The 12,152-nt window shown below is 32.2% G+C and overlaps 1 protein-coding gene across 1 annotated transcript in view; it reads right to left on the bottom strand.

Annotated features, from left to right (window-relative positions):
* LOC149069215 (potassium voltage-gated channel protein Shaker-like) overlaps nucleotides 1–12,152 on the bottom strand; it is a 508,027-nt gene that overhangs the window by 378,886 nt on the left and 116,989 nt on the right. The gene's annotated exons all lie outside the window — the stretch shown is intronic.

Consider the following 12,152-nt stretch of genomic DNA (forward strand, 5'->3'; position numbering starts at 1 on the left):
TATTATTAATGCAAAATCCTTTTTTTTTAAATGCTTATGACAAGCAACTAAGCATTGTTAAGGAAGATAGAGCATTTAGAATGGCATCGAGAATGCAAAAACGCCGTACCAATATCAGAGGTGTAGTAACTTCACCTTACGCAATCGCTTTAAGAAGACTAGAACGACTAAGTTGGAACGACTGAATATCACGCCATCTATAAAAAATGCCCCGAAGTGTCATAAACTGATACAGTAATTTTCCGCATCATTGGCGAAGGTATACCGGGAATTCAAGAACATTACACTGGCGTCAAGAATGCGGAAAAATAATGGTAGCTTCAAGGTTGCCAAGACATTGAACAAATACCGAAGCTTTTAAAACGATCCGAGAACATCGCACTGTCATTAAGAATAGGAAAACATCTCACTGGCATCAAGATGAAAGTTCATCGTTCTAGCGTCAAGAATACTAGTTTCAAAATACGAAGACTTTGAGCTATTGCAGTTCCCAAGCTGCAAATACTCGAGAGCATCGCATTGGTATCACAGAAAATCTCACTTGTGTTAAGGTTGTAAGATCATCGTACAAACACAAAATATGAAAGAACATCATACTGGCGTCAAGGATGAAAGAACATCATACTGGCGTCAAGGATGAAAGAACATCATACTGGCGTCAAGGATGAAAGAACATTGTACTGTATTATCAAGGATGAAAGAACATTGCACTGTATTAGCGTTGAGAATGAAAGAACATTTAGCTGTACTAGCGTCAAGGATGAAAGAACATCATACTGTACTAGAGTCAAGGATGATGGAACATTATACAGCACTAGCGTCAAGGATGAAAGAACATTTTTCTGTACTAGAGTCAAGGATGAGAGAACATTATACTGTACTGAGTTAAGGATGAAAGGAAATCATACTATACCGGTGACAGATGAGAGAGAGAGAATATTGCAACCAGTGCTAAAATTCCTGGAATAATTTTTCTAAACGCTTGAAAATCTCGTCAAAGGATATGTACAAAATTTACTAAAGCATAAAATCTCGCCGAAAGTGCATGCCTTTCTGCAAGGCACACAAACGTTGACCCATTCCACGCGTTGTTTGTCTTTTTCAAAAAAAAAATGTCACATTTAAAAGAAAAAAAACAATAATTTTTTTCAACTTAACTGCTGTTTGAATCTGATATAAATCCTTTCAGTAACATAAAAAAGCTTTTCAAATTTTAAAATTGTAGTATTTATGAAACAGCTAACTAATGACCATTTATGGACTCGTAATTTAACGACTCTTTGATCAAAGCAGTAATTTAATGTCATAAAAACATGGTATAAATTACATTTTCGTCCCACTTTATTTTTTAAAAGAAATTAACTTCTTGAGAGTAAATAATTTTTTTTTTCGTCGGAAATATTTGAAATATTTCTTTACAAAAGCCTTTTTATGTTCTTAAAAGAAAAGGAATAAAAATTCCTTTTTTTTTTGCCCCTAAAAACTTAATTTTTTTTTCCAAGTTTAAAAGAAACTAAGAGATATTTATTTTTAGTTTTTAAGAATTATATATATATAAATACCAGGAAGAGAGGAAGAATCATTTGGCACAGCTATGCAATTATCATTTCGTTAGAAATGTTTGAAAAATATACGCATTTAAGTGTAAAGAGTAATTACGCGAGATAATTTTCTAGTTTTGTTTTAAAAAATGGCGAATATTTATTATACTTGAGACTTCAGTAAAAACCATTTTCCAAATTCTTCGGAATGTCCCTCTAATCGAGACGCAATAAACCGTGACATTTCAAAGATATCCACCGTATATGCACTTTATAATTAGAATATAACGTTTCTTCATCAATTTTATCATTTTGAAAAAATATTTTTCTTAACATTTAATCAAATTCAAACTCATTCACACTTGATATTAAAATATATCTTCTTAAAGTATGAGTTTCAGAACTGAGCAAACAACTGTAATAGTTGGAGATTTTTTTAAATCAAATCAACTTTAATTCTTTGTTATGTGTAGGATATTAAAAATAATAACAATAAGGCAGTTTTAACGGAAGTGGCAAAAATGAAAATATTTTCGTAAAAATGGAGAATCTTGAAGGGGGGGACTAGAAATTACAAAATTAAATGTTCGAAATTTTTAGTGTTATAGATAAATATGAAAATAACCAATTCACAGATTCAGTATTATGTAAAAATCAGAAATAATTTCCATAAAAATTAATAATGAACAATGTAAAAAATAAATAAATTTCACACTTATAAAATAAAATCTCAAAAAATTCAGAAAAATGAAAATAATCCTCTTTTACCTTGGTTCTATTTTTCTATTACATCATATCTTACAATTAGTATTTGTTCCGTTATATAAATCAGAAATCAGACCCGATTGTATATCGTCCATATTTTTAAACGGCTTTGTTTGAAAATTCATAAAAATTTAAAATTAAAAAAAAACTAGAAATGTAAAGAAATTGAAATTATGGGAAGTATATATATTGGAATATTGGAATTCAAAAATCAAAAAGTTTGAAAATTAAGAAATTTATTTTATTTAAAATTAAATAGTTCAAAAATTTAGAAATTTTAATACTTAGAAATTCAATATTTTGGAAATTAAAAATTTTGATATTTTAAAAATTCAAAAATTTTATTCATTTTAATTTGAAAATTAAAATTAGCAAAAAAAATTCATAAATTAAAATGTTAAAAACTAAAAATGGGAAAAATTAGAACATTGAAAAGGGAAAAAATTGAAAATTTGTAAATTAAAAAAAATAAATTTTAAAATTTTGAAAATTTTTATAAACTGAAAACCAAATTTATGGGATAAAAATTTATACCTACAAATATCTACAAAAGTTAAAAAATTCACACAAAAGAAAACAATCCTCTTGTATTTTATTCTATATTTCTATTACATCCTAGCTTACAAGATATTTTTTATTCCGTTGTATAAATGAGAAATATATATCTGATTGTAAATCGTCTATATTTTCAGAAACGGCTTCGGAATCATTCACCCGCGGTACGATTCCAAAAATCTCGTATCCTCTATAAGCAATGAATATTAATAGTTTCACAGTGTTGAAAATGGTGACTGGATGCGCATCGATGGCGCTTCAGACACACACAGTATATCCTTGCTCAATGTCTTGCTCCACACTTACATGTACTGTATCAAGATGATCATTTGGTCATTTTTGTCGTACCACGGTCATTTCCTGCACACGCGAGGGTTAATACCGATGATACGGTATTGTTAGCAGATAGAGCTCTTTGTTGTGCCGAATGTGCAGCTTTTCGCGCACACCCATATAAATTAAAAAATTATAAAAAGCAAATATTAAAAAAATTAAAATTGCATTCTTTTAAAAATTCGAGATAAAATTTTTTAAAAATTCCAAATTTTTAAATTTTTTTTTTAATTTAAAATTTAAAAATTTGGATTTTTCTAATTTTTAAACTGTCAACTTTTTTAAATTTAAAAAATTTTATCTCGAATTTTTAAAAAAATGCAATTTTAACATTTGCTTTTTTTTCAATTTTTTAATTTATATCCAAACTTTAACATTTTTTTAATTTAAAAATTTTGAAGCCCACAATTTTTAAAATTTAAAAACATTTAATATATGAGATGAAAAAATTTAATATTTGAGATAAAAATTATAAACCTGAGAGGCAAAATTTAAAATCTAAAATTAAAATTTAGTTTCATTCAAAATTGAATTGAATTCGAAATTTAACTTATATTCTAAATTAAATTCACAAGAACTGAAATTTTAAATTTAAAAATTAAATTCAATTAATTTAACCAATTTAAATTTTATTTAAAATTTAAAATCTAAAAATTTACAGAAGTTAAAAATTTTGAAAAAAATAAAAATAATCCCCCCCTATTTTTTTATCTTGGTTCTATATACCGTACATACATGTATCTATCAAATCACGTCTTAACAATAAGTATTTATTCAGTTATATAAATGAGAAATCAGATTCGATTGTATATCGTCCATATTTCTAGAAAAACGCCTTCGAAATCATTCACCCACGGTATGATTTCCATCAAAAATCTCGTACCCTCTGCAAGCAATGAATATTAATAGTTTCAGTGTTGAAAATGATGACTGGATGCGCGTCGATGGCGCTTCAGACACACACTCACGGTGTATCCTTGCTCTATGTCTTGCTCCGCACTCACATGCACGGTATCAAGGATAACCGATGATAAAGTATTGTTAGCAGAGAGAGAGCTCTTTGTTGTCGAATGCAGCTTTTCACACACAGAGGAATAAGTCAGGGAGGGGCTCGTGATGGATGCTCGTGAATCTCTCTCTTGGGAATATTTTCGGCCCGAAAACAAATCCCCATCTCCACCCATTCTTCTTTTTCTCCTAGCCTTCGATATTCTATTATTTGGTATGGGATATCTTTTCAACGATATAACTTTGAACTCTTTCAAAAAGGTTGTGTGTGGAACGCAATTTTTCTCTCCTTTTTTTTTTATTTTCAAAAATCAATATTTCCCACTTTTCTTTTAAATCAATTTAACTGCAAAAAATACGATGAATAACTTTTACTTAGAACTATCGAAGATTTGGGAAATCGATTTCTCATTCTAGCTGTTGAAAAGGAAAGCTAGATTCTTATTAACATCTTTAAATTTTTCGTGCACACATATATATATATATATAGTACAAGATGGGGGAATATATTTTGTATATAAATAATGGTAAGTAATAACCCATTTTCATTCAACTTTACCGTTAATGAAAATATTTCAAAAACATAGAAATATGTTGAAAAGATGGAATAAAAATTGCTAAGAATGAGATTTCTTATATTTTCAATAAGGATATTTTTAGTCACATAAACTTAATTAAATTAGTAAGTTATATTTTCTATTTAATTAGAAAAACAATTTTTTTATATCTATATCTATATATATAAAATTGATTTTCTGTCTGTCTGTGTGTATGTACGTTCTCTATACAAATCTACAATTTTAGATCGATCGTCGCCAAATTTTGCATATATACCAAATGGGACCCGACTTGAACGATAGGCTACTTTAAAATTTCGTCAGAGCAGGGCATGTGCCCCAAATGGGCAAAAAACTGTCGGGCAACAATGGTTTTTGGACCTCAACAATCACTTTCCGAACGTTTACTTTGGTTACCGTGGTTCCCTAGCAATGCGTTTCAGACATGCATATGCCTTTACAATGGTTTGTCACTTCTTTAATGCTGCCAGTTATGTATAATAGTTTAGGCCTTTATAATGGTTTGATACATTTTCAATACTCTCAGTAATGAGGCTTTTGGCATAGACGTCAAAATCATCACCAGCATCGCTTTGAGGGTCAGGAAAAGGGTGATCCTCCTAGAAATCAGTGTTATGATTGCCGATTCTACTGTATAAATGCGGAAATTTAGTGGGGTTTTCTGTCACATCAATAATTTTAAAAATTGTATTGAAATCTCGATTTTTGAAATATTGAGGTCGCTTAAAGATAGATATACGAAGCCCAGGAGATTAAATATGAAGTAATTAGCCGGACCTACTTTGAGTTGGACATTCATGCAATAACATTGATTTCAACTTTTTATTTACATCTTCTCAAGCATGAAAATTAATGTCTCCGTATTGTCTTTTGATATTCAACTGCATAAATTCATATGGTTTGGGATGTTTTAAAATTAATTATGGACCCATAATGTACATCGAAAAAATTCCACAGCTTTAATTAAGCATTTTTGGAAGATGAAACAGGCAGATCGATAACTTGAAGTTCAGGGGGAGGGAATCGAAATACCTAGCGTCCATCAAAAAAAAAGGGGGGGGGAAACTCTTCATTTCCACGTTTCTTTAAATCTAGATTTGTTTAGTTCATGAGTCGCGCAGGAAGTCGCCATATTGGTTAACTTTAGACACGGTTTGCATGTCCCTCAAAGAAAGAGGGAGATATCACGTGTTTCTAACAGCCCCATTGAAGAAAACCCGGGCAACGCCGGGTATTATAGCTAGTATGTATATAAAATTGATTTTCTGTCTGTGTGTGTGCATATGTTCTCCATACAAATCTACAATATTAGATCGATCGTCGCCAAATTTTGCGTGTATACCAAATGGGACCCGACTTGAAAGATAGGCTACTTTAAAAGTTTGTCAGACCTGAGCAAGTGCATTGTCGGGCAACAATGTTTTCTGGGCCTCAACAATCACTTTCGCCCTAGCAATGCGTCTCAGACGTTTATATGCCTTTAAAATGGTTTGTCACTTCTGTAATGCTGCCAGTATATATATATGTATTATAGTTTATACCTTTATAATGGTTTGCCACTTTTTCAATAGTCGTCAGAATCATCATCAGCATCCCTTTGAGGGTCAGGCAAAGGATGATCCCCATAGAAATCAGTGTTAAAATTGCCGATTTTACTGTATGAATGCGGAAATTTAGTAGCGGTTTCCTGCCACATCAATAATTTTAAAAATTGCATTGAATTCACGATTTTTGAGATATTGAGTTCGCTTAGAGATACGAATCCCAGAAAGTTAGATATGAAGTAATTAGCCTTTTTTGAGTTGAATATCTAGGCTATATAACACTGATTTCAATTTTTTTATTTATATCTTCTCAAGCATGAAACTTAATGTCTCCGTATTGTCTTTTGATATTCAACTGTATAAATTCATATAGTTTAGGATGTTTTAAAATTAATTATGGGCCCATAAAAAGTACATCGAAAAAATTCCACAGCTTTAATCAAGCATTTTTGGAAGCTGAAACAGGCAGACCGATAACTTGAAGTTCAATGGGGTGGGGAGGGGGATCGAAATACCCAGCGCCCCTTAAAAAAGGAAAAAATATATATTTATTTTTACGTTTCTTTAAATCAGATTTGTTTATTTCATGAGTCGTGCGGGAAGTCGCCATATTGGTCAACTTAGACACGGTTTGTATGTCCGGCAGCGCCGGGTATTATAGCTTGTTCTTTACAAAAACGTTAATCATAATAATTCTCAATTTTCTTAAATTATTTTTTTTTGGATTTGATAAATTTTGAATAAATTTTCCACATGTTTTTTTAAATTATAAGTTATTTCATGGTTTTGAAAAATCTTAATAAATGTAACTGCCTTTTTTTGGAAAAGTTAATTTCAATTATTTTGATATATTTTTTGTGCTATTTTTATCGATTCAAAAAAATTTCAAAGGGTTCCAGTATTTTACATTTTTATTGATGAATTTTTTTTTTCATTTTTCTTCTTTCTTTTATCATTTTTCACAATTCTGAAACAAAATCTTATTATTTTTAATTTTTTTTAAATTTAGTATTATGTGAGATTTTTTTCATTTAGCATTTTGCACTTTACCCATGTGAGTTATAAATGGGAAATACATAAATATTATACATTATTATAAAACTTCCTAATACAAATACAAATACAACGCCACAACAGGCAAAATGCCCAACGAGGTGGCTGAGAAAAAGATGCCCATAAAAATATGGATGTCATATATTTCAAAAAAACAGCAACCCAATTAAAAATGCAATTAACACAAATTATAAACAATATATACACATGATAAAATATTATACAATGCCCATAAAGAATACTTATAGTTGTCTTATTCTAAGTATAGATAGAGCTTCTCGATTTAATCCAACATGTTTATCGTATTTCTTTTTAAACGTGTCAATTGTGTTACAATTTACTACCTCCGGGGGTAAGCTATTCCATTTATTAACAACCCTATTAGAGAAAAATTCCCTGCGACACCATAACCTTGCATTGTCCCTCACCAATCGATACTGGTGTCCCCTTGTGAAAGCAGTCGATTGGCGGTGTACTAAAAGTTCATGGTCCATCCTATCCATCCCATTTAAAATTTTGAACACTTCGATCATATCTCCTCGACACCTGCGTTCATCCAATGTGAACATATTCAAAAAATGAAGTCTCTCTTCATAACTCAAGCCCTGTGTGCCAATAAGGACACGCGTAGCTCTTCTCTTCACCCCTTCAACCAAGTCTATGTCCCTCTGTAGGTATGGTCTCCAAAACCTTACAGCATACTCCAGTCCAGGACGAACTAAGCCTCGAAAAAGCGGAAGAATGACTTTAGGAGAACGCGAAGAGACTTTTTTGAAAATGATACCAAGCATTCTATTCGCTTTTTTGACCACCGCGAAGAGAATTCCAAAATCGGTGACCCTAGTTGCATCCGGGATAGTGACACCATTCAACTCGTAAGAGAACCGTGGGTTGTTCGAACCAAAATGAGCGACCATGCACTTATCAACGCTAAACGTCATGCTCCATTCATTTGCCCATGCTGCAATCCTGTTTAGACTGGTCTGGAGCGACTCCCTATCGCTTTGATTCCCGATTACCCCCATTAACTTCACATCATCTGCGAATTTGCTAGTAATCCCATCGATTCCCTGATCGAGTTTATGGATAAAAAGTGAAAAAAGTATGGGGCCAAGGACACTTCCTTGAGGAACTCCACTTGTGACGTATGTCCAACCAGACGAATTCCCCGTTCACCATAACAAATTCCTGATGTATTATGTGAATTTCAGTTGAATTATTATTTTTTAATTTAGCCGTGAATTTCTAAGAAAAATTTCCCATAAATTAAACTAAATATATAATTTTCGAATCATTTTTCAATATTAATCCATTACCAAAATTCATGATAAAACTATTAAGAAATTGAGTTCTATAATGTATGTGTGTGTGTGTGTAACAGATTTGTTTTTTTTTTCGAACTGATAAGCACCATTTATACGGTGAAATATTATTTTCAACTTATATAAATACTAGTGATCAAAATATAGTATCAATGGACTGACTAATTTTAGGTTTCATGGGCAACAATACAAAAAAAAATAGAATGCTAGCATACCAAACAAATCCAATTTTATCCTCCATGTGTGGATTTGCAGTGAGCTAAATATATAATAAATTAAGTTTTAATGACTTTTTAATCCTTCCAATTTGCTTTTTCCCTCATGAAACGTACAATTTTTCTTTTTTTTTTAGTTTCGGTTTTATTATTAGTGGCAAATAGAAAGGGAATAGGTTAATGAGAAACCGATATCAGCTTCCGTTGCCCAAACCAACGATCCAAAATGGAGAAAGAAAACGATGGGTTTTAAGGATTCTCATTGCTATACAATATATATATATATATAGAGAGAGAGAGAGAGAGTCAATGCATTGTATATCTCTAGATTCATCTCCCAGTTTCATCATTACCGGAAACCGATTACAAATACAATTATTCTTTACTGCTTTTTCGTACACATACAAAAAAAAATAGTGGAAAAGGACGTATTTGACGGAATGAAACAAGGATAAAACGGGTTGAGTTTAATGTTATCCGATATAAAGGATACATCCTTTTGGATGAAAAACGACTCTTCCTATCGGTATGAATATATTTTTCCTGTTAATATCATGCAAATATATCTTTATTCTGCGAGAAAACTTTGTTATATATATGTAAGGAGCAGCATTCTGTGAACAAATATATGAGGCTAATAATGGTAATAAAATATACGAGCCGGCTTCGCTTAAGTTATGTATGTTTCTTAGCTCCTTGGTAATACTATACGAGGATTTTCTTATGAGGTTTTTCTCCTGTCTTTTGGAGAGTTTCTTAGAATTCAGAAAGACTTTCTCGTACGATTTTTTTTCCCCGTTTTGTTTCAGGTATGGAATTTCTCACAATTCCGGTAAGACCCTACAGCTAGATTTTTATTTTTTCTGGTTTGTAGTTTATCATGTCCTCTGCTGCAAGGACTTTGGCTTTCTGGTTTGGTAATTTATTTATTCATTCGTTTATTTCCGCTTACTGGTGGAATTCAACGACTTTTACTCGATTCGAACGAAATACAAAAGAAATAGTGAGACCGTTGACCACCCAGAGAGACCATTTTGGGATGGTTTGCGCTCGTTCCTAAAGGGATGGACGGTGTAGGAGAGAAAGCACTGCACAAGATATGTACATACAATCTCAGTAAAAAACATGTTACGAAATTCTGAAATATCCTTCTCCAGAAGACGCATTGTGAAATCTTGGTTTGATTCTCATGCAAGGATTTCTGTGACCCTTTTTTTAAAAAAAAACATCGTTTGATCATTTTTGTCACACCACGGTCATTTTCTGCACACGAGGGTTAATTAGACCGGCACTTACAATTTATTGCCGATTCCGAACGGCAGGCTTATTTTTTATACTCATCGAGGGGTTGGTGCGCGAACCCCTCGATGGGGTGACTCCCTGCGGTAGCAATTTTTTTTACTGCGGTCAAGTCGCCGTTTGATGTTGTACCCCTGTGTCAGGAAAGTTTCCTGACAAGGACGAACCGGGTATCGAACACGCGACACCTCTAAACATCCTTCGGTACTTTAGGCGAGTATCTTATCGACCGGGCTACCGCGAACCCCGTTTGATTCTCATATCAGGATTTCTGTAATTTTGTGTGTGTGTTTTTTTTATCGCTTGGTTTGACTCTTACGCAAGGGTCTCTGTAATACTTTGTTTTCTTATTACTTGGTTTAATTCTCATGAAGTTTCTGTAATCCTTTGTATTTTTTTTTATAGCTTCGTTTGATTCTCGTTCAAGGTTTCCGCAGTCTTTTTTTTGTTTTTCATCCGTTGGTTTGATTCTCATGCGAGAGTTTTAATAATCCTTTTTTACTTCTTCTTTTTCTTCTATCAACATAGTTGTTCTTGCATAAGAACAACTCGGTTGATTCTTATGCAAGGGTTTCAGTAATCCTTCCCGTCTTATTGTAACTTCGTTTGATTCCCATTCAGAGTTTCTGTAATCTTTTGTTTTTGTGCTTGATAAGAATTTCTGTAACTTTTTGGTTTTATGTCATGGTTTGATTCCTATTCAGGGTTTCTGCAATCTTTTATGCTTTTTTATCTCTTGGTATGATTTTTATGCAACGGTTTCCGTAATTTTTTGTGTTTTCTTATATACATCGTGGTTTCATTTTCATTCAAGGTTTCTGTAATTTTTGTGCTCTTTTATCGCTTGGTATGATTCTCATGCGAAATTCCTGGAATTCTTTATGAGGTCCTGCTACTTGGTGTGATTCTTATGAAGGGTTTCCGAGGAATCACTTGTTACTTCCTGCCACTTGATTTGATGTTTCTCGCTCAGAGTTTCTGAAATCTCTCGCGAATTTTTTCAGCCTCGTTTATCATGCTAAATTTCTAGAATTTTTTCCTCGAACCCTACAATTTGGTACTGATACAAAATTGTTCACCACTTGGGTTGACAATTGCTATTTAGTTTTCTCGGTCGCGGAAGTCTTATTTTTTATTTTTGTTCTGGTGCCGAGTTTCCCTCATCTTTAGTGAGATTTTTTTTATCGCTCTAAACGAGACCCTATTCACAGCGTTCACATTCCTAAGTGAAATGCTAATTTTGCACATTTTCCCAAAAAAAAAAAAACTTTCAACCACTTGGAAAAAAAAAAAGTGTTGCAAAACAGAGATACAGTTCACTCAAGATTGAAAATTCAAATTTACGGAATCGAAAAGAATCTTCTCAATTCTAACCGAAAATTGCCTTCAACTAGTTTGCAATTTTCCCTCAAAGGCCAAAAAAAAAGCTATTTGAAATTTTCATATATCAAAAACGGTAAAAAAAAAGATGATTACGAACAAAAAAAAAAACAGGTGATTTAAATTCCATTTGGGACAAGACGTAAGAAAAATCGAACTTCACTAGCGATATTCCTCGTAAATGGAAATGTATGAACAGAATAGTATGAAAAAGAAAATGAACACATTTCCGATAAATTTGATAAAATGTTATGAGTTTTTTGGTAGACTTTCCGATTTTTTTCTTTTTTTTAGGAACCGAAAGGAGAGATGACTAGGAAGTTTTCTTAACCGATGGTCATAATATCGATATCATATGTAATTTGGAGAAACTCAGATTGATCGTCGTTCGACTGGATCATTACTGAAGGAAATTTAAATGGACCTTCAGGGGATTGGTTGTTAAAAACCTGTCCCCCCTCGACATCGATCGATGGATCGGATTCGGTTTTCAACGCAAACAGTTCTCGAATCGAAATTATGAATTGAACTTTGTCACGAGTCTATTGAAAAATTGAGG

Source organism: Pholcus phalangioides, unplaced genomic scaffold (genome assembly GCF_987345545.1).
Source record: "Pholcus phalangioides strain wild (caught in Gottingen) unplaced genomic scaffold, Ppha-v1.0 ptg000024l_1, whole genome shotgun sequence".
NCBI lineage: Eukaryota > Metazoa > Arthropoda > Arachnida > Araneae > Pholcidae > Pholcus > Pholcus phalangioides.